We start from the raw sequence: 22,461 nt of genomic DNA, 5'->3' as shown, positions 1-22,461 counted from the left end.
AGTTTTAATGACTCCAACCTAAACTTCCGACTTCAACTGTATACTTTATATATTCTAGCTATAACAATAACATTTATACCATACGTGTCTTAAATGTGGTATATTGCGACCTCCAGCGGATGAATGAGGGATTACAAGGTGTAATCTACCCATTGCGCTCCTATCTATGTCCCCAAAATCTCAATGTGCGCCGACTAGTGCTGCATCCCTTCTTAGGACACGACTTTTCCCAATCCCCTGCAGTACTACGCATAATCAACTTCAGATGTGTGTACACATTTTTAAAGACATATATGCGTCCAGAAATGAAAACAAACGCATGCATTATTCCAATTTGGATGTCCACCCATCCTTATGTTACCCCACCCTTTCCAAATTAACAACTAGACAACAACTACATATATTTAAAATTAGTAGAGGAAAATACTAATCATCTTTATCTTTATTATACAAATTGGATGCAAAAGCCGACCATCTACATTTAAAACGAGTACAGGCACATTCTCTAGGTATAGGACACTAAAGACTTGGCTGATATTTTACTGGAGTTCTATAGAATGTGAACGAGGAGGGGGGAGAGAGAGAGAGTGGTTTGAGCGGACCTTTGGGGAAACAGTCCGTCCGTGGGGGGATTGGAACACAATCACTACAGAACTCCTCACGCTATGATTCAACGGCGCATTCCTGAAAAGACCATTCACAGCATGGCACTGAAAGAGAGACTTTCGCCAAAGGGCAAATGTTGCGGTTACCTGTATCCCAAAATCCCATGGATTTTTAACTGAACAAGAAAAAACACCCAACGAACATCAAGTTAAGCATCTTAAGAAGAATATAAAAATAGGATAGCAAAGGTAAGTAATTAAATGTAAGTATGTGGGGGCACCTTTGAATTACTCTTTCGAAATCACCTGAAGAGCGAGCGGAGTGCCATGAAGTGTCAGACCTATCATTAAGAAAGAGAAGTTACGGGGAATTGGTAATTACTCGAACTTACTCAGTCGGAACTGCCACGCGCATCATCATGGGGGTGTAATTATATTGTTCATTCATTTTCTTCCTCGCTCTCAAGAACCGATTCTTTCCTTATCTTCATGCCCGGAGAGTTAAAGTCGCGTTGGCGGTAATTGTTTTGGTGTAAACAGCGTTTCCGGACACTAGGCTACCTCTCACCTATTTGCAGTAATTTATGCACACTTTGTGTCTACCTTTATCTATTCCAGGCCACCATAATCAACTATGAGTCATGTACAATAATTATTGGTTGTTTTTTGCTATTATTGTTGTCACATTACGAAAATAGCTGTCTGATGACACACACAGGTATGTAGCTTCAGACCTGTATCCTTGTCTATTTGATAATAAACTATATATACAAAAGTATGTGGACACCCCTTCAAATTAGTGGATTCGGCTATTTCAGCCACACCGTTGCTGACAGGTGTATAAAATCGAGCACACAGCCGTGCAATCTCCATAGACAAACATTGGCAGTAGAATGGCCTTACTGAAGAGCTCAGTGACTTTCAACATGTCACCGTCAAAGGATGCCACCTTTCCAACAAGTCAGTTCGTCAGATTTCTGCCCTGTTAGAGCTGTCCCGGTCGACTGTAAGTGCTRWTATTGTGAAGTGGAAATGTCTAGGAACAACAATGGCTCAGCCGCGAAGTGGTCGTCCACACAAGCTCACAGAACGGGACCGCCGAGTGCTGAAGCGCATAGCGTGTAAAAATTGTCTGTCCTCGGTTGCAGCACTCACTACTGAGTTCCAAACTGCCTCTGAAAGCAATGTTAGCACAATAACTGTTGGTTGGGAGCTTCATGAAACGGGTTTCCATGGTCGAGCAGCCGCTCACAAGCCTAAGTTCACCATGCGGAATGTCAAACGTCGGCTGGAGTGGTGTAAAGCTCGCCACCATTGGACTCTGGAGCAATGGAAACTCGTTCTCTGGAGTGATGAATCATGCTTCACCATTTAGCTGTTCAACTGACAAATCTGGGTTTCCCTGATGCCAGGAAAACGGTACCTGCCCGAATGCATAGTGCCAACTGTAAAGTTTTGGTGGAGGAATAATGGTCTGGGGCTGTTTTTCATGGTTCAGGCTCCTTAGTTCCAGTGAAGGGAAATCTTAACAGTACAGCATACAATGATATTCTAGATTATTCTGTGCTTCCAACTTTGTGGCAACAGTTTGGGGAAGGCACTTTCCTGTTTCAGCATGACAAAGCCCCGGTGCACAAAGCGAGATCCATAGAGAAAATGGTTTGTTGAGATCGGTGTGGAAGAACTTGACAGGTCTGCACAGAGCCCTGACCTCAACCCCTTCCCTTCGAACACCTTTGGGATGAATTGGAACGCTGGCTGCGAGCCAGGCCTAATCGACTCAACATCCATGTCCAAACTCACTAATGCTCTTGGCTTGATGGAAGCAAGTCCCCGCAGCAATGTTCCAACATCTAGTGGAAAGCCTTCCCAGAAGAGTGGAGGCTGTTATAGCAGCAAAGGGGGAGGCAACTCCATATTAATGCCCATGTTTCTGGAATGAGATGTTTGACGAGCAGGTGTCCACATACTTTTGGTCATGTAGAAGTATAAGGAAATGGCCAAATTTAAGCAATCTGTTTTGGATTGGTAACCAAATAAAACAGGACAGAAAAACAGGACTGTTATGGTATCACTCATCAAAATAGAGGTGTGTTACATTGAAAACAAACAACCAACAGTGATATTTTGGACGTCCGCTGTTCAGGGACAGTCAGCTGGTCTGTCTATTGTCTGCGTCCTTATTGACACCCTAAAGTGCACAACATTGTCTAGGGAATAACTAGCTGCTCTTAGTAATGCAAGTGTATTTGCATACACTTACGTTGCTTTCAATTGTATTTGGTTGCACAAAAACAGTCAGCAGGAAACCAGAAGTTAAATACAATTCCATTTAAACTTACTGTGCCGGTTGGCAGGGAGGTAGATGATTATGACGGGGGGAATTTGAGACAAAATATTAAAAACGATCGTATTATTGAACAGACTTTCCAAACGTGGGTCCTCTGCTTACCTCATGTCAAAATAAGTCCCCCACAAGTTATCCCTTTTTTTGTCCACATATGGTGCACGTGCAGGACTTTTTATTTTGACACGAGTTAAACAGAGAGGAAATCGCCGACCTTCCTGCCCATCGGCACAGTAAGTTGAAATGGAATTGTATTTAACTTCTGTCTTCCTGTGGACTGATTTTGTGCAACCCAATACAATTGAAAGCAACATTAGTATATGTAAATACACCCGCGTTGCTAAAAACAGCTCGGGAATAGCGTGCCCATCCCAAATGCCTCTACTTTTGACCAGGACCTATAGGGCTGGTGCTATAGGTCCTCTACTTTTGACCAGGACCTATGGGTCTGGTGCTATAGGTGCCTCTACTTTTGACCAGGACCTATGGGTCTGGTGCTATAGTCCTCTACTTTTGACCAGGACTATGGTCTGGTGCTATAGGTCCTCTACTTTTGACCAGGACCTATGGGTCTGGTGCTAGAGTCCTCTACTTTGACCAGGACCATGGGTCTGGTGCTATAGGTCTCTACTTTTGACCAGGACTATGGGTCTGGTGCTATAGTGCCTCTACTTTTGACCAGGACCTATGGGTCTGGTGCTATAGGTCCTCTACTTCTTGACCAGACCTATAGGGCTGGTGCTTTGGAGGCCTCTTACTTTTGACCAGGACCTATGGGTCTGGTGCTATAGGTGCCTCTACTTTTGACCAGGACCTATGGGTCTGGTGCTATAGGTGCCTCTACTTTTGACCAGGACCTATGGGGCTGGTGCTATAGGTGCCTCTACTTTTGACCAGGACCTATGGGTCTGGTGCTATAGGTCCTCTACTTTTGACCAGGACCTATAGGGCTGGTGCTATGGGTGCCTCTACTTTTGACTAGGACCTATAGGGCTGGTGCTATAGATGCCATTCCATTCAGACTGGCTATTGTCTCTGTTCACCGGGTACCTCAGATTGTAATTTCACACGATTGGATTGTTATATAAGTTTAGCAGAGTGCCATCCTCCTCTCATCCATCCTGCCTGTCTGCGTAGGAGTGCCTCTACTGTTCCACCTCTCCTGACTATCGTTGCTGTAAAAATCCATGTACATTTGATGTGCTTGAAAATGTTTTACTCTGCTCTGCATCATGGTGTGAAACATCACTCTGACCAAAAAGTCCTTTTGAAATCAAGTTGATACACTATAATTGATCAATACTGAGCATCTGCCACAACGTATTTTTGTCGTATGGAGAGTGAATGTGCTGGTTGATGTTATGTTAATATATGGAGAGGCATGTCAACCCCTAGAGTCCCAGTGTGTGTGTGTGTGTGTGTGTACTGGGGGAGGATGGGGCTTCATCCCAGCCTGTTTTGTGGGGGTGGAGTGTGAGTGTGATAGCAGTGTGAAAAGGCATAATGCTGATCTCTCTCTCTCTCACACACACACACACTAATGTGCAGTCTGCTGTTCTACAAGTGGTGCCTCCATGAACACTCTAGTGTACTGTACTCTAATGTACTCTGACTAACAAACAGTATGTACTCTGACTAACACACAATCATAGCCATGGCTGGTGTCACACCTACCACTGTAGTTGAAGAGCCAATGACTGACAAAACATTTTAAAGGCCCAGTGCAGATGTAGCGTGGTTCGTTCTGCGTTGTGTACTTTTAATTAGGACGCTGCCACAACTGACGGTCTGCTAGTTGAAATCTTTTCTATTTGCACTGCACACGAAGAGACAACACACATTATGTTAACCCTTGGCGCAGTCACAGCTCGCAGGCACCTTGCTAGCCGAAGGTCAGGCAAAAGAGCGCCAAAAGGAAATAACAGGTGCTTCGTGTACACATTCGATGCACAACAGCACACCATACAATACAAGTAAAATTATACAAAACATAATTCGGACAAAATAAATGACATACCTGCACACGAAGAGACAACACACATTATGTTAACCCTTGGCGCAGTCACAGCTCTCAGGCACCTGCGCGAGCACATGGACACTCACTCAAACACTGTCCCAAGTACTCACAAGTTACAATAGATACCCTAGTTAGCGAGCTTTGTGAAACTTGTTAACATRAATCTTTATATTATCCMCATTGTAACAAACTTATGGWWGCAWAACAGTACATTGTGTAACATTATGACGGTTTTATATTAAACAATTTCGGAGCCAAGGACAACATACCTTGCTAGCCGAAGGTCAGGCAAAAGAGAACAATAAGGGGGTACGGAAATACAAACAAACCGCGATGGGCCAAACCAAAATATACAAAACTTTTACAATCACATGTATGTACAATATTGATATGAAAAAGTGTTTGTACACCAAATAAAAACATTAGCTATGCAGCTGTAATTACATTTAAAAAAGACACTGAATTATTATTATTATTATGAAATTATTAACATCCCCTCTTGACCTGGCCTATTTGAATTGGTCCTTGTGTGCAACTTGGTGCATAATCTAGGGGAACAACATCACACTGCTACACAGATTTTCCACATTATGAGGTTGAAATAATATTGTGAAAACGATAATACCCTTTCAGTGTAAGAGCTGTTTGAAAAGATCACCTGAAATTTCAGCCTGTTTTGGTGGGGTGGAGTTTTGGCCTGTCTTGTGACATCACCAGTCAGTAAATGAGTTAATTAATAGACCAATAAGGAATGGAGTTCCAAAACTCTCTGCTAATAACAGCTAGGTTTCAGTTTTCCCTTCCCCACTCAGACCACTCCCAGACAGTCATAGCAAAATTCTTGCGTGAGAAATGTCTCCGCTAAGAAGCTATTTTTGTTTATTTTTTACCATTTTAATTGAAAACAATCACAGTGAGGTACTTAATTGTTACCCAGAAATGATTTGATATTGAGCTAAAAACGTCTGCATTGGACCTTTGAACCTTTCTTTAACCAGGAAGTCCCATTATCAAGGGCGACCAGGCCAAGAAGTGCAGCTCAATAAAAAAAACACAGATCATTCAACAAGGTGCAGGAGTTTACAACATGTTCATACGTTCTCACTTTCTAGTGCTTTTCCTATCTCTATTCCTCTGTACATTTATTTTCCAAAAAATCATTACTATTTCTGTAAGGGCTGAAACTTTCCTAAGATGTCCTGAAAAGCAATTTTGAAAAATGATTTGTTTCAGATAAATATAATATTCACTCTCACTCCACATTAAGTCAAAATCATCTGACATTATCTAACAATTCATAAAATAAAATTKTAAAAATTGTTCCAAGTGCTTTAGAGCCCATTCCTGTCCATCACAGTATTATTCATTGACCAAGTCATAAGATAGAGGTCTGAACATCCATTAACTGTGAGTTTGGAGATCTTTCCACACATCACTTAGTGACACATCACTTTATCTCAAGAGGCCTGTTGGCTATTTTCTCCCTCTCTTAACACACGCGTCAGCCAGGCAGCCTGGTCCGTTCTGAGCACTAAGAGGGGGAGGGGGGTTTGTAATGACTGCATATGGGGCTGTCGTCACTGATCCAGGACCAGTTTATAACTACAAGTACCTCAGCCCTGTCCTTAGCCCTTGGATGGAGAAAAAGCAAACCTGATCATAGATCAGTGCACAGGGAAAATGTATAGTCTACACACCATAAGCTGTTATGAGCTTCTCTTGATCAAAAACATTGACACACCTACTCACTCAATTACACTCGCTCACTCACTCACAGACAAACATAACAGATGTTAGCCAGCCATCAATGAAGATTTAAAACTGTTGATCTGATGAGATGGAGTTGGGTACTTATCATCACAATGCCTGGTTGGTCTGAATCACTGTCCTATCCGTTGGCCATTTCAGGTCTAAAATTATGAAGATTCACAGTTATGCTAGCAGGTCTTCTCTCCTCGCTACTTCCCCCACAGCCTAAGGGATGGTCTGACTCACTCTGCTACTGCTGCCTGCCTCCCTATCGCTCTCTCTCTCTAAATTACAGAAAAGTCCATGTTCGAAAAAATGGCAAACAAGAAAAAAAGAAAAAAAAGATCTTCGTAGAGGTATTGCACATGAGCGCCCCCCTCTCCCCCTTTTCTCGCTCTCTCTTCCTTTCTCTCCTGTCACTCTTCCCTTAAACTCCTCAACAACAGCTCTATACTTCAGGCACTCAAACAGACACCTGTTTGACGGACCCCTTTTCCCCCCTACTCTCCTCACATACACACAGCGGAGTCACACAGCCTACAGTAATTATTCAATTGCATTAGTCATATTGAATTGTTTCACTTCATGTCCACAACCTTACTTGGAGATTATTTATATATGGCTTTGACTTAATTGGCTAGAAAGTGATGACATCCGATCTAAAGATGGGCAATTCCACGGTAACGGAATTGCGCTGAGACTCAGATTTGTCACTTAAAATGTATGCCAAACAAAGCCATTGTTATGCACAAGGATTACTTTTAACAATTTACACTGAACATTTTACAAAAACACATTTATTGGAAGAACTGTGCATATGCAAAGTTTGGTAACAGAATTTTTTTTAATTTCCCTCCGTTTTTTATGAGTCCACCTTTTCCAAAAACTCTGTTAAATATCTGCTCCGAGTGAAGATTCAACAATGTCTGCAGATAGAATGATATGACGTGACACATTGACTTGAGCATTGAGCCTTTTGTTATTGAACGACAGTAAGTGAAGGGGATTTACATCCAGTAATGGAATTGCGGTAACAGAATTTCATCATGGGTCACTGATCTGTACTACACAGAAACACATATTTATGGATATGAATATTATTCTCTTCTGTATCCTAAATATGTACACACAGGTGTAAATATGCAATATCCTCCTTTGCATATTTGAGTATTATTCTACACACTGGCTATTATTTTAATTAGCTTCTGCCCCCAAACAAGACCAAATTTGGTTGGTCCAAATCTGAACCAATCATAGATGTCTATGTTTCACAAGTTTGGACAAAGTACAGCTCAGTAGAGTACAGCACAGAACAGTAGAGTATAGTTCAGTAAAGTACAGTAGAGTATAGTACAGCAGAATACAGTACATTAGTGTCCTCAACTCTAGTGTGCTCTACTGTGTACTGAACTCTACTGTACAGAACTATACTCTATTTTTCTTTACTGCACTGAACTGTGCTGTACTGAACTATACTCTATTTTTCTTAACAGTGCTGTACTGTGCTGTCCAAACTTGTAAAGCCATCTGTAGTGTGTGACTACAATGATTTTCCATTGTAGCCCATTCAATTGCAGAAATTCAGTTCGATTTTTCCAGTTTTAATCACTTAATAATTCATAAACAAAATTGATATCAGTAAAAACACTAACTAACTGATAGGTCTACCTTTACTTTCATTATCGTTAGAAAAGATCATAAAGATATGTGGGTTTTTGGGAACGGAATTTCAAGGTACAACACAATGTATCTTAAACTTACAGAAGGCAGAACATTTCTCCAAAAAGAAATAATAAGTATTGATATTAGTTGGAAGGGGTCTTCAATATTATTTGCTTTTGATGTATTTCTAATATGTTTTAAGACTTTTTTGTAAGATGTTTTGTAAGATCCCTTTTCCATCCGTTTGACCAGAAATCAAAGCATTTGCTTTATATATATCTTTTTTTTAATTGGAAAGTGGTTGAAAAATGTATATGCCTTAATTTCTCAAATATAGACTCTTGCTTTCATTTGACACCCAATTTGATATGCTCCTATAAACTTCACATTGGTGCTCACGGGCCCATTTACATGAAAATGACCAGATATCATGTAGCATGTCCCTATTCTGACGAGCAGTTTCACTTTGCCCTCTCCGTGGTCAACGGATGACTTCGCCATGATCATCCCGCAGACATTAGAAAGCCTGCATTGTTATTTAGAACGTATTCTCGGTCATCATAAATGAACAGTATTCCAGAATCTACTGTTTACACTCCAAATGTCAGAGTTCCAGAATAATACAACAACAAGGTAATTCTACCAGGTGCTATCCACTCTATTCCAATACACTGTAAATAATACTCAAGTGTCTCCCTCATCTTCTTCCTAACTGCCAACTGTATTCTCCATGCCTGACATTCACTGCCAGGTTTTCTTATTCTCTCTCTCTCTTCTCTTCCTCTTCTCAGCCCCCTCATTTCCTTTTCTCTCTCTCTCTCTCCTCCGTGGCTGTCACTGCTGCCTGCTGCTCACTTTCTCACTGTGGTGCTGTAGACAGACAGACATGCATCTCTTCTCTGTCTCCTTTTCACTCTATCGCTCCACTTTTTACATTCCCTTGCTTCCCCAGGGGTCTCCCCTACCAGGCCTGCCGCTCTTTCATCCACGCATTCTCTCCTTTCCTCCTCCCTCTTCAGACTCTATCCCCCTCGCCTCTTCTCCCTCGTTAGCAAGCTAGGTCTCTGCATACGGTACCAAACTGCTCTACTACATCATCGTGTCGACCTCTGTTGAAGAGTGGAAACCACTTTAAGTAGATTATATGCTTATCATTGTTCTCTGTCGATTACATTTCATATAGACCAGTTGGCTACCCCCTCCCAAATCAAAATGTAATATGGATGCCAATGTTTTGTTCTGGCTTTGTGCACACACATTTGCTCTACTTCACGTCTGGGGCAGCATGGTGCCCATATTGCAAGGCTGATTAGATACACAAACAGGTGTGAAACACAGACTGGTGTGCGCGCGACGTGAGAACACAACATGAAATCCATGTTTGGTTTTGATTTGGAGAGGGGGGTGTATCATCTAAAAACTGGATTTAATAGCATAGTCGTGTGACGGTGAGGCGTTCTTGTGCGCTTTTGAGTGAATTGTGTCATACCAACTTTTTAAAACAGTTTTTAAACATTCCTAGTCTGGTTTTAAATATGCCTAAAAGTGCAACATGTTCCCAGAACTGTTTGTGCTTTTGCCTACTCCATTGTCATTGTTTTTACACTAACATTCCATTAGGAGTTGAAAGCAGAAACAGACTGGCACACAGGCTAAACAAGTGCCCAATTAGCTGTGTAATTAGAGGGAAATACTTTTTCTTCAGTTTGTGCATTTATTTTCGACTGCCTACTTTGTGTTTGTCATGTGACTGATGCTCCACTCTTGCTGGTCCTCGTTCTACTATGAGGAGCGTTCGCTAACATGTGCGTTTATATCCGCGGTTGCTCCCCTTTTTCCCGCGGGTTTTATAATTTTGGTTATGTGCACCCCTGCTTGTTGAGGCAATGGTTTTGCCCACAGAATCTCAAGGTATTTCTACCTGGTTTTGCCGCTGTTCTGTAAACTCGGAAGAGGATTTTGTCTTAATTTTGACCTAGCCGCTCCTGTTTCCTAGGCCGAATCCTGATTGTTGGATGGAATTAATTTTGGAATTTTATTTGACCCTTTCTGCCTAAAGGATTATTTATCCTAACCACTGCTACCATCACAACCATTAGTTTGTGAATGAAACCACCGTTTTTGCACTGTCATTATTCTTTCCCTTCCTGGACTCGTTCTTTAAAAATGTATTTAAATTTTACTAAGCAAGTCAGTTAAAGAACAAATTCTTATTTACACTGACGGCCTGCCCCGGCCAAATCCTAACCCAGACGACGCTGGGCCAATTGTGCGCCGCCCTATGGGACTCCCAATCCCGGCCGGTGTTGTAATACAGCCTGGAATCGAACAAGGATCTGTAGTGACGCCTCTAGCACTGATATGCAGTGCCTTAGACCGCTGCGCTAGTTTTCATTATAAAATGCTAGCGGCCATGACTGAAGCCAGGCAAACAAGAGTTGTCATAGGGGTGTGGTTTTATGTGGATGTGTCGTTCAATCACAACAAACAAGTGCAGTTGCACAGCGAGGTAAAATAGCGTTTCCTTTGGGAGAGAACAACGTTTTGAAGTTGAGGACTTCTCCCCTCCTGACTGACACTAATTCGATAAAAGTTGTTTTTGACAAAAATATAAACGTGTCAGTTTGTTGCTTTCACAAGGTTGGAGTAATAACATGTTCAAATACTTAAGACATTGGCTCAAATTTATACTTGCCTTCAGATTTCAAGAAAATGAACAACTAAGGAATACTTTTTTCCCCGTCAAACCTCGGCCTGGTCTGTTTCGCAAGCTTTCCTGGAAGTATGGGTTTAGGAACTCTGGTTTCATCACGCCATGTAAATACATATGACCGTGGAAACGATACAAACTACTGGGTGTTGAATGCCCGTGGTCTTCAATCAGCTCAAATGTCCAACAGCATAATATTCTATAATGTTAAATCCTAATAAATATAGGTAGGATGTTCACACATGGACCATGGGCTATTTCACACCTGTTAGGGACATACACATAACTATCTGAAAGTGTGTTAACAATGCATGTATATATCTAGATTTAGATTTTCTAAGACATCAAATGTCCCTTACTCTATTACGTTCATTTCTTTTCTTCAAATAATTATAAATCAATGGTTACTGAGCGAAACGTGTTATTTTCAGAACCTGGGCTTGCTTCATGTGCATCACAATTTTTTGTAATAAGAGTGAATAACAACAGAATTTGGTCAATATTTTTGCATATGTAGTTGACCCCTTCTATCTCTACAAATACCACAAAAGATATGCATAACATTTGATGGTATTGTTCAATTATGATTTTAAATAACTGACCTAACAGCGTGGAATAAAGCATAACAGGGTGGACAGCCATAACAGGGTGGAACTTAACACCAAGATATTTTATGAACTTTGAAATCTGTGAAATGGTAAAAAAAAATAAACATTACATTTATAATTAGAACCACTTTCTATTTATTTAATTTCAGTAAATGTTTTGTCTTTTTAAAAACATTGTCAACCTAAGTTTGTAAAACAACATAAAAACAGTTTATTAAAACACGTGTATTAGAACAGCATAGCTAGATGTAAAACAATTGGATTCTATTTGAAAATCACTGTTAGTTCAAGTTGAATGACACTACTCATTTTGCTCAACAATTCCAATTCCACGGTTCAAGCTTAATAAAATGGTTATTCAAAAAGTTTTCAACAGAATTTATAAAATATGTCATACATAAAAGGATACTTTAACCTTAAAAAGGTTCCCAACTTCTTCCCTCTCACCTCCTCGCCACTTCACTCCCTTCCGAAACCCTTCCCACTTCACCCCTCTCTCCCCTTTTCTCCACTCCACCCCCCTCCACATACTGCAAGTCCCTTTGCTCCAGTTGTAGCTCAATTGTTTCCGAAGTGGTCTTTTATTTACCTCCAAGTAGACTTTTCCATTTGTACAGACCTTTTATTAAGTGCCTGTGGCGCTGGGATCAGGCATACTACCTGGTGGTCAGCGAACCAGCTGATGTCGTTGCGTGGGCTTGGCCAGAATATTCTTTTTATGCATGCACTTGACCTGGATGTTATCCTCCTCCACATCTGTTATGATTCCTGGGTATGGATCATTGTCGTAGGACACCACACACCACTGACCAATATGCTGAGAGTGAATGGCCTCTGGTCACCTGGGCAGCTTCTGGAGTTTATATTGGAGCCTCGGCAGCTTCTAGAGTTGATATTGGAGCCTCAGCCGTTTCTAGATTTGATATTGGAGCCTCGGCAGCTTCTAGAGTTGATATTGGAGCCTCTGCAGCTTCTAGAGTTGATATTGGAGCCTCGGCAGCTTCTAGAGTTGATATTGGAGATCGGCAGCTTCTAGAGTGGATATTGGAGCCTCGGCAGCTTCTAGAGTGGATATTGGGGCCTCGGCAGCTTCTAGAGTGGATATTGGGGCCTCGGCAGCTTCAAGCGTTGATATTGGACCTCGGCAGCTTCAAGCGTTGATATTGGAGCCTCGGCAGCTTCTAGAGTGGATATTGGAGCCTCGGCAGCTTCTAGCGTTGAATTGGAGCCTCGGCAGCTTCTAGAGTGGATATTGGAGCCTCGGCAGCTTCTAGCGTTGATATTGGAGCCTCGGCAGCTTCTAGCGTTGATATTGGGGCCTCGGCAGCTTCAAGCGTTGATATTGGAGCCTCAGCAGCTTCTAGAGTTGATATTGGAGCCTCGGCAGCTTCTAGCGTTGAATTGGAGCCTCGGCAGCTTCAAGCGTTGATATTGGGGCCTCGGCAGCTTCTAGAGTGGATATTGGAGCCTCGGCAGCTTCAAGCGTTGATATTGGAGCCTCGGCAGCTTCTAGAGTGGATATTGGGGCCTCGGCAGCTTCTAAGAGTGGATATTGGGGCCTCGGCAGCTTCAAGCGTTGATGTTGGGGCCTCGGCAGCTTCTAGCGTTGATATTGGAGCCTCGGCAGCTTCTAGAGTGGATATTGGAGCCTCGGCAGCTTCAAGCATTGATGTTGGAGCCTCGGCAGCTTCTAGCGTTGATATTGGAGCCTCGGCAGCTTCTAGAGTGGATATTGGGGCCTCGGCAGCTTCTAGATTTGTTTATTGTAACTCAAAGCAGGGACAGGCCATGACCCCTCATCTCTTTGGCAGAGACAGGTTATGTCTCTGTACTTGATGTGACCTGGCAACACACTTATCACTTGATGCATCTTCATTGTGCCTTTCACTGCAGTTTTTGGACGATAAAAGCCCACGGCTGTAAAGGCTTCCGTTGGTGCCGCAACCCAAAATGGCCTGAAGGTGCAAAAGAAAGAGTAGGAGATCGAGCCTTCTCCTGTGTAGAATCTTCCTTGTTTTTTTTGCATTTTCTGTTTGTTTCGCGTGACCATTTGTTTCTTCTCTGTAGTCATGCGACTCACATCATCCCTTCTTGGATTCAGCAGTTGCACGGTTTCTCTTCGTCCACACAAAGGTACAAAGATCTCCATCCAATCCAGCCCTCTTCTTTTAAAAACCCAGAGTAGTCTGGGCGAGCCTTTGCAATCGGTATTTCTTCACTATGTTCCCAATAGTTACTCTTGCAATCATCTGCCTCTCCTTTTCTTTTATGGTGTTGCGACATTTAGTTCTAATGTTCCGACCAATGATGAGTGCAACAGAAGGATTATTCTAATGGTTGGATGGAAAGGATGATGTCTCAGCATGGCATTCACTTTTGAGTATTTCTGGCCTTTTCTTCTCTCCATTTTTTCCCCTTAACACACTTTTCYCTCTCACTGAAATCTGCTATCCTCCTTTTCCCTGTTTCTCTGACATCTGTCTCTCATTCTAAAAGTACTTTAGTCTTTTCTCTGGGTCTGCATCACGGTGTGCTCGGTAACACCGCTGCATTTCAGGAGCCCTGARTGATGATGCCATTCCCTAACAAATGCATGTAACCGTTTTAATATCTTATAACACACACACACAGGAGGCTGCTGACAGGAGGGCGGCTCACAATCATGGTTGGAATAGAGTAAATGGAATGGTATCAACCACATCGAAAACATGTTTGATGTGTTCAATACCATTCCATTTATTTCGTTCTAGCTATTACTATGAACCTGTCCTCCCCAATTAAGGAGCCACCAGCCGGCTGTTATACACATATATATAGTTGCTAATTACATTGCAATTTAATGATTATAATTTCATATACATTGCAATACAATGACATATCACATTTACGTAAATGTAAATAGGCCTAGTCATTGTAATGTAATTAGAAACAAATGTATCTAAATATACATGTATTAAAATATTGACATATTGACATGAGCTTTTCTGACAAAATTTCCACCCTGTTAGATGCATGTTCCACTCATATGCCTAATATGGAACCTAACAGGGTTGAAATTTGGAGGCTAAGTGTCACGCCCTGACCTTAGTTATCTTTGTTGTCTTTGTTATTTTGGTTAGGTCAGGGTGTGACGAGGGTGGTATGTGTGTTTTTGTCTTGTCTAGGGTTTTGGGTATGTCTAGGTGTGTGTGTGTAGTCTAGGCATTATGTAGGTCTATGGTGGCCTRGATTGGTTCCCAATCAGAGGCAGCTGTTTATCGTTGTCTCTGATTGGGGATCCTATTTAGGTTGCCATTTTCCAGTTTGGTTTGTGGGTGATTGTCTATGTGATGTTGCATGTCTGCAATCGTTATATTTAGCTTCACGTTCGTTTTTGTTATTTTGTATTAGAATACATCTTCGTTATAATTAAAGAAGATGTATTCACATCACGCTACGCTTTGGTCTCCTCACTACGACGTTCGTGACACTAAGTTAGCCATAGCACTGTGAGTGATCAAGATCCAGCTAGCATAATTGTTAACACTTGAAGATAATTTGTACTTTTCTGTCAAACATTTAGAAATTCTGAAATTGAATAACATGTTCATCTGATGTAGCCTGACAGGGCGGAAATGTAAGAGTGAGACATACTGACTAACGTCATGAAACATTAAAATATAGAAAAAACCACGTGTTGATATTTACTTAGCTTTGCGCTGTTGTTATCCCGACCCCAAACTTTATTGACACTTCCTGTATAATGTCAATGTGGGAAGGGCTGGTTTTTTAAGGGGTATTACTGCAAACTAACAGGGTGGAAAGTGAAATCAGGGACAAAAAATCTTAAATACAGCATTGGAGGTTGCTGAGGGGAGGACGGCTTATGATAATGGTTGGAACCAAATTAATCAAATAACATTTTATTGGTCACATACACATCGTTAGCAGATGTTATTGCGAGTGTAGCGAAGTGCTTGTCCTTCTAGTTCCGACAGTGCAGCAATATCAACAAGTAATCTAACAATTCCACAGCAACTACCTAATACACACAAATCTAAGTAAAGAGATGGAATAAGAATATGTACATATAAATATATGAATGAACAATGACCGAGTGGCATAGGCAAAATGCAATAGATGGTATAAAATACAGTATATACAGTTGAGGTCGGAAGTTAACAAACACTTCGGTTTGGAGTCATTAAAACTCGTTTTTCAACCACTCCACAAATTTCTTGTTAATCTTGTTAACAAACTATAGTTTTGGCAAGTCAGTTAGGACATCTACCTTGTGCATGACACAAGTCATTTTTACAACAATTGTTTACAGAAATTATTTCACTTATAGTTAACTGTATCACAATTCCAGTGGGTCAGAAGTTTACATACACTAAGTTGACTGTGCCTTGGAAAATTCCAGAAAATAATGTCATGGCTTTAGAAGCTTCTGATAGGCTAATTTACATAACTTGAGTCAATTGGAGGTGTACCTGTGGATGTATTTCAAGGCCTACTTTCAAACTCAGTGCCTCTTTGCTTGACATCATGGGAAAATCAAAAGAAATCAGCCAAGACCTCAGAAAAATTATTGTAGACCTCCACAAGTCTGGTTCATCCTTGGGAGCAATTTCCAAAAGCCTCAAGGTACCACGTTCATCTGTACAAACAATAGTACGCAAGTATAAACACCATGGGACCACGCAGTTCAGGAAGGAGACGCGTTCTGTCTCCTAGAGATGAACGTACTTTGGTGTGAAAAGTGCAAATCAATCACAGAACAACAGCAAAGGACCTTGTGAAGATGCTGGAGGAAACAGGTACAAAAGTATCTATATCCACAGTAAAACGAGTCCTATATCGACATAACCTGAGAACCGGCCTCAGCAAGAAGAAGCCACTGCTCCAAAACCGCCATAAAAAAGCCAGACTACGGTTTGCAACTGCACATGGGGACAGAGATCGTACTTTTTGGAGAAATGTCCTCCGGTCTGATGAAACAAAAATAGAACTGTTGCCATAATGACCATTGTTATGTTTGGAGGAAAAAGGGGTGGCTTGCAAGCCGAAGAACACCACCCAACCGTGAAGCACGGGGATGGCATCATCATGGTTGTGGAGTGCTTTGCTGCAGGAGGGACTGGTGCACTTCCCAAAATAGATGGCAACATGAGGGGAACATTATGTGGATATATTGAAGCAACATCTCAAGACATCAGTCAGGAAGGTAAAGCTTGGTCGCAAATGGATCTTCCAAATGGAAATGACCCAAGCATACTTCCAAAGTGTGGCAAAATGGCTTAAGGACAACAAAGTCAAGGTATTGGAGTCCATCACAAAGCCCTGACCTCAATCCTATAGAAAATGTATGGGCAGAACTGAAAAAGCGGGTCGAGCAAGGAGGCCTACAAACCTGACTCAGTTACACCAGCTCTGTCAGGAGGAATGGGCCAAAATTCACCCAACTTATTGTGGGAAGCGTTGTGGAAGGCTACCCAAAACGTTTGACCCAAGTTAAACAATTAAAGGCAATGCTACCAAATACTAATTGAGTGTATGTTAACTTCTGACCCACAGGGAATGTGATTGAAGAAATAAAAGCTGAAATAAATCATTCTCTTTACTATTATCCTGACATTTCACATTCTTAAAATAAAGTGGTGATCCTAACTGACCTAAGACAGGGAATTTTTACTATGATTAAATGTCAGGAATTGTGAAAAACTGAGTTTAAATGTATTTGGCTAAGGTGTATGTAAACTTCCGACTTCAACTGTACATATGGGATGAGTAATGTGAGATATGTAAACATCATTATTAAAGTATCATTGTCCATTTGTTAGAGTGGCCAATGATTTCATGTCTGAATGTAGGCAGCAGCCTCTCTGTATTAGTGATAGCTGTTTAACAGTCTGATGGCCTTGAGATAGAAGCATTATAGATAGAAGCCCCCGGTGATGTGTTGTGCAGACCGCACCACCCTCTGGAGAGCCCTGCGGTTGTTGGCGGTGCAGTTGCCGTACCAAGCGGTGATACAGTCCGACAGGATGCTCTCAATTGTGCATCTGTAAAAGTTTGTGAGGGTTTTAGGTGACAAGCCAAATTTCTTCAGCCTCCTGAGGTTGAAAAGGCGGTAAGCAAATTACAGTGGATCTAGGGTGACTGGTAAGGTGGAGGTGATATGATCCTTGACTAGTCTCTCAAAGGACTTCATGATGACAGAGGTGAGTGCTACGGGGCGATAGTCATTCACTTCAATTACCTTTGCCTACTTGGGTACAGGAACAATGGTGGCCATCTTGAAGCATTTTGGGACAGCAGACTGGGATAGGGAGAGATTGAATTTGTCCGTAAACGCACCAGCCAGCTGGTCTGCGCATGCTCTGAGGACGCGGCTAGGGATGCTGTCTGGGCCGGCAGCCTTGCGAGGGTTGACACATTTAAATGTCTTACTCACGTTGGCCACGGAGAAGAAGGGCCCATGTTCCTTTGGAGTGGGCCATGTCGGTGGCACTGTGTTATCCTCAAAGCGGGAAAAGAAGGTGTTTAGTTTGTCTGGAAGCAAGACGTCTGTGTCCGTGATGTGGCTGATTTTCTTTTTGTAGTCCGTGATTGCCTGTAGATCCTGCCACATAGGTCTCGTGTCTGAGCCGTTGTATTGCGACTCCACTTTGTCCCTGTACTGACATTTCACTTGTTTGATTGCCTTGCGGAGTGAATAACTACACTGTTTGTATTAGGCCATATTCCCAGTCATCTTTCCATGGTTAAATGTGGTGGTTCGCGCTTTCAGTTTTGTGCGAATGCCGCCATCTACTCAAGGTTTCTGCGTAGGGTAGGTTTTAATAGTCGCAGTGGGTACAACATCTTCTATGCACTTCCTTATGAACTCACTCACTGAATCAGCGTATAAATCTATATTATTCTCTGAGGCTACCCGAAACATGTCCCAGTCTGCATCAAATGCATTGAAACTATGTGTTTGATTTATTTGATACCATTCCGCTCTAGCCATTACCACAAGCCCGTCCTCCCCAATTAATGTGCCACCAACCTCCTGTGAACTACAGTAACAATCGATACAATATGAGAAAAAATAGTATTGATGACAGATATTTTAAGTAGGACTATAAAATAATGAATAAATATTTTGAATATTTTATTATTTAATGGTTTATATTTCTCTTGGAAGTCGATGAATAGCGCCCAGGGACATGGCAAAAATGCCTACATCCACTGAAAACACAATGGTCAAAATGCATAAAATTCCCCTTGAGATTCATATCTTTGTGTTTTTATGGTAAAGGACATCTAATTTTATATTTCAAGCCCTTTGGAATCCCCATTTTACACTAAATAATAGGTGTTATTTCCTGGGGAAAGAAAAAGCACCTCATAACAGGAATGACCCAACAGGCTAGTTTTTGCCTCGTCTCTCCTTATGTCCGTTGTTAGATATTTCCCGGGAGACAAATCCCAGAACTAATATCCCAACAGGTGTAGGCTACATCTGGACATTGCACAAACATTGCCCAGCTTGAGTGTAGATATTGATGTATTCATGTTAAAGACAACACATTTTCTGCTGTAAATATCATATTGATGTGCTTATAAATAAAGTATGCCTACACTTTACCTAACAAATCAAAATCAGTTGTGTGTAGAGTACAACTTCAGCTGTCTAAACAAAACTAGAATGGCATTTCTATGGTCTATTTTCCCAAATCTAAGGATCTAGCTGTCTAACACACTGACATGCACAGCTCTCTGGCTGAGGTTCTGTCTTAAAGTCCCCCGTGGGTGATGAAGTCTCTTCCATCTATGTAATGTATTACAGGTTATGGACATGTACAGTCATGAGAGGTGGAGTGCATGACATGCCTCATGGGTCCAGCAGGAAGAGTTAAATAACTACAGGCAGATGTGAAATGCAGGAGGATGGCACTCTTCTCATACTGAGAGTAGCCTACATAGTAATATGAGAAGAATGCAATTTCTGAACATATAGATATGTGTTTTGATAACTTTCAAGTGTAACAGTTCCATGTAGAATAAACCATCCTTCATATAATACTGTAGAAGCAGTGTTGTGCTAATATAACAATGTGCAAATATTACACTTGTCTTATCACAGCTGATACTGATACTGTACCTATCAACATTGTGTCTGGTGATGCTGGGGATGCCTTGCCATGTCTTTCCCAATTCAGACATCAGTATCAACCTGTCTTTAAGTCAGAGGACTCCATGACCAAAGCCTCACTCCTCTCCTCTATCTCTAGAAAAACTATGGCGAGTTGATAAGTGACACGTGTTGAAAGGGCGGTGTTATCTTGATCGTAAGTTCTGTTTATTGTGGCAGCACTATTTCAGAGTCAAATTCCTGTACATGCAAATGTATTTGGCGAATACTAAACACTTGTGATGTCATGTCTTATTAGTAATCCCCTTTTGTCCCTTCTGATGTGTTTGACAGCACCAGTAGATCAGCTCCAGGCCCCTCTCGTCACAGATACTGGTCATGAGGGAGCGATGACTTACAGATCCGACCCAGCTCCTATCGCAGAGAAAGAGAGGGAGGGAGAGAGACTGTCACCATACAGTCATGGAAGCCAACAGTTCTGTAAATACACAGTTGAACATAGCCAATCAGAGATTATGATTCACAGCTAATTCACAAGGGACGTGCCAGCCCAAGAAAATACAAAATGTTGTTGCTTGTTGGCATCTTTTTGGGGGTTAGCTGACGCCCTCAAATGCTAGCCAGTTTGCTTGATTATTTAGCAGGGTTCTTACATGAGCTAGCCAGTTCGAATTGAAACATTACTCAAAACAAGTTGACTACGTGTATTAAACATGTATTCAGGTTTGCTTGATTATGTGCTAGCTTGCTAACGTTAGCTAGCAGGGATCAAACATGTCTTCAGGAACAACGTTGGCAATGCAAATCTTCCTCTCACATTACACTTTAGGGAGAGGCTATGTACAGTGCCTTCGGGAAAGTATTCCCACCCCTTGACTTTTTCCACATCTTGTTACGCTACAGCCTTGTTCTAAAATGTATTAAATAGTTTYCCCCCCTCATCAATCTACACACAATACCCCATACTGACGAAGCAAAAACAGTTTTCCGAATTTTTGCTAATTTATTAAATATAAAAAACTGAAATATAACATTTACATAAGTATTCAGACCCTTTACTCAGTACCTTTGGCAGCGATTACAGCATTGAGTCTTCTTGGGTATGACGCTACAAGCTTGGCACATCTGTATTTGGGGAGTTTCGCCCAGTCTTCTTTGCAGATCCTCTCAAGCTCTGTCAGGTTGGGTGGGGAGAGTTGCTGCACAGCTATTTTCAGGTCTCTCCAGAGATGTTTGATCGGGTTCAATTCCGGGCTCTGGCTGAGCCACTCAAGGACATTGAGACTTGTCCCGAAGCCACTCCTGCGTTGTCTTGGCTGTATGCTTAGAATCGTTGTCCTATTGGAAGGTGAACCAGTCTGAGGTCCTGAGCGCTCTGGAGCAGGTTTTCATCAAGGATCTCTCTGTACTTTGCTCCGTTCATCTTTGCCTCGATCCTGACTAGTCGTCCAGTCCCTGCCGCTGAAAAACATCTCCACAGCATGATGCTGCCACCACCATTTCACTGTATAGATGGTGCTAGGTTTCCTCCAGATGTGAGGCTTGGCATTCAGGCCAAAGAGCTCAGTCTTGGTTTCATCAGACCAGAGAATCTTGTTTCTCATGGTCTGAGCGTYTTTAGGTGCCCTTTGGCAAACTCCAAGCGGGCTGTCATGTGCCTTTTACTGAGGAGTGGCTTCCGTTTGGCCACTCTACCATAAAGGCCTGACTGGTGGAGTGCTGCAGAGATGGTTGTCCTTTTGGAAGGTTATCCCATCTCCACAGACAAACTCTAGAGCTCTGTCAGAGTGACCATCGGGTTCTTGTTCACCTCCCTGACCAAGGCCCTTCCTGCCCGTTTGCTCAGTTTGGCTGGGCGGCCAGCTCTAGGAAGGCTGGGCGGCCAGCTCTTGGTGGTTCCAAACTTCTTCCATTTAAGAATGATGGAGGCCAATGTTCTTGGCGACCTTCAATGCTGCAGACATTTTTTGGTACCCTTCCCCAGATCTGTGCCTCAACACAATACTGTCTCGGAGCTCTACGGACAGTTCCTTAGACCTCATGGCTTTGTTTTTGCTCTGACATGCACTGTCAACTGTGGGACATTATATAGACAGGTGTGTGCCTGTCCAATCAATTGAATTTACCACAGGTGGACTCCAAGTTGTAGAAACATCTCAAGGATGATCAATGGAAACAGGATGCACCTGAGCTCAACTTCGAGTCTCATGGCAAATGGGTCTGAATACTTATGTAAAAAAGTTTAAAAAATAAATAATTTAAATCTGTTTTCGCTTTGTCTTTATGGGGTATTGTGTGTAGATTTCTGTAGATTTAATTTTATTTAATTCATTTTAAAATAAGGCTGTAACGGAACAAAGTGGAAAAAGTCAAGGGGTCTGAATATTTTCAGAAGGCACTGTATTTACCTAGTTACATCACAGTATCATATCCTAGTGTCATAGTGGCATAGCCTATCCAAATAATGACATAGCTAGCTATAAAAAAACAACTTACCAACAACACACCAGTCTCAGGTTTGACGTTGACAGCCCAAGTAGAAGCTACCCATACCATTCAAATATATTTATGTAATATATGTACTAATATTTTTAAAGAAGTACTGTATATCTAAATACATGTGTTACCCATATGTCCATAA

The 22,461-nt window shown here is 41.8% G+C and overlaps 1 protein-coding gene across 2 annotated transcripts in view; it reads left to right on the top strand.

Moving 5' to 3' along the window:
- The first annotated feature begins 612 nt into the window (after nt 1–612).
- Nucleotides 613–22,461, top strand: part of LOC111952947 (ras and Rab interactor 2-like) — a 47,718-nt gene continuing 25,869 nt past the window's right edge. For both annotated transcript variants that reach the window (XM_023971997.2, XM_023971988.2), the window contains exon 1: nt 613–854. The gene's annotated coding sequence lies outside the window, so the exon portion shown is untranslated. The remainder of the gene's footprint in view (nt 855–22,461) is intronic.

Source organism: Salvelinus sp. IW2-2015, linkage group LG3 (assembly GCF_002910315.2).
Source record: "Salvelinus sp. IW2-2015 linkage group LG3, ASM291031v2, whole genome shotgun sequence".
NCBI lineage: Eukaryota > Metazoa > Chordata > Actinopteri > Salmoniformes > Salmonidae > Salvelinus > Salvelinus sp. IW2-2015.
Note: the sequence above shows the minus strand (reverse complement) of the source record. Positions and strands in the feature narration are given on the sequence as shown.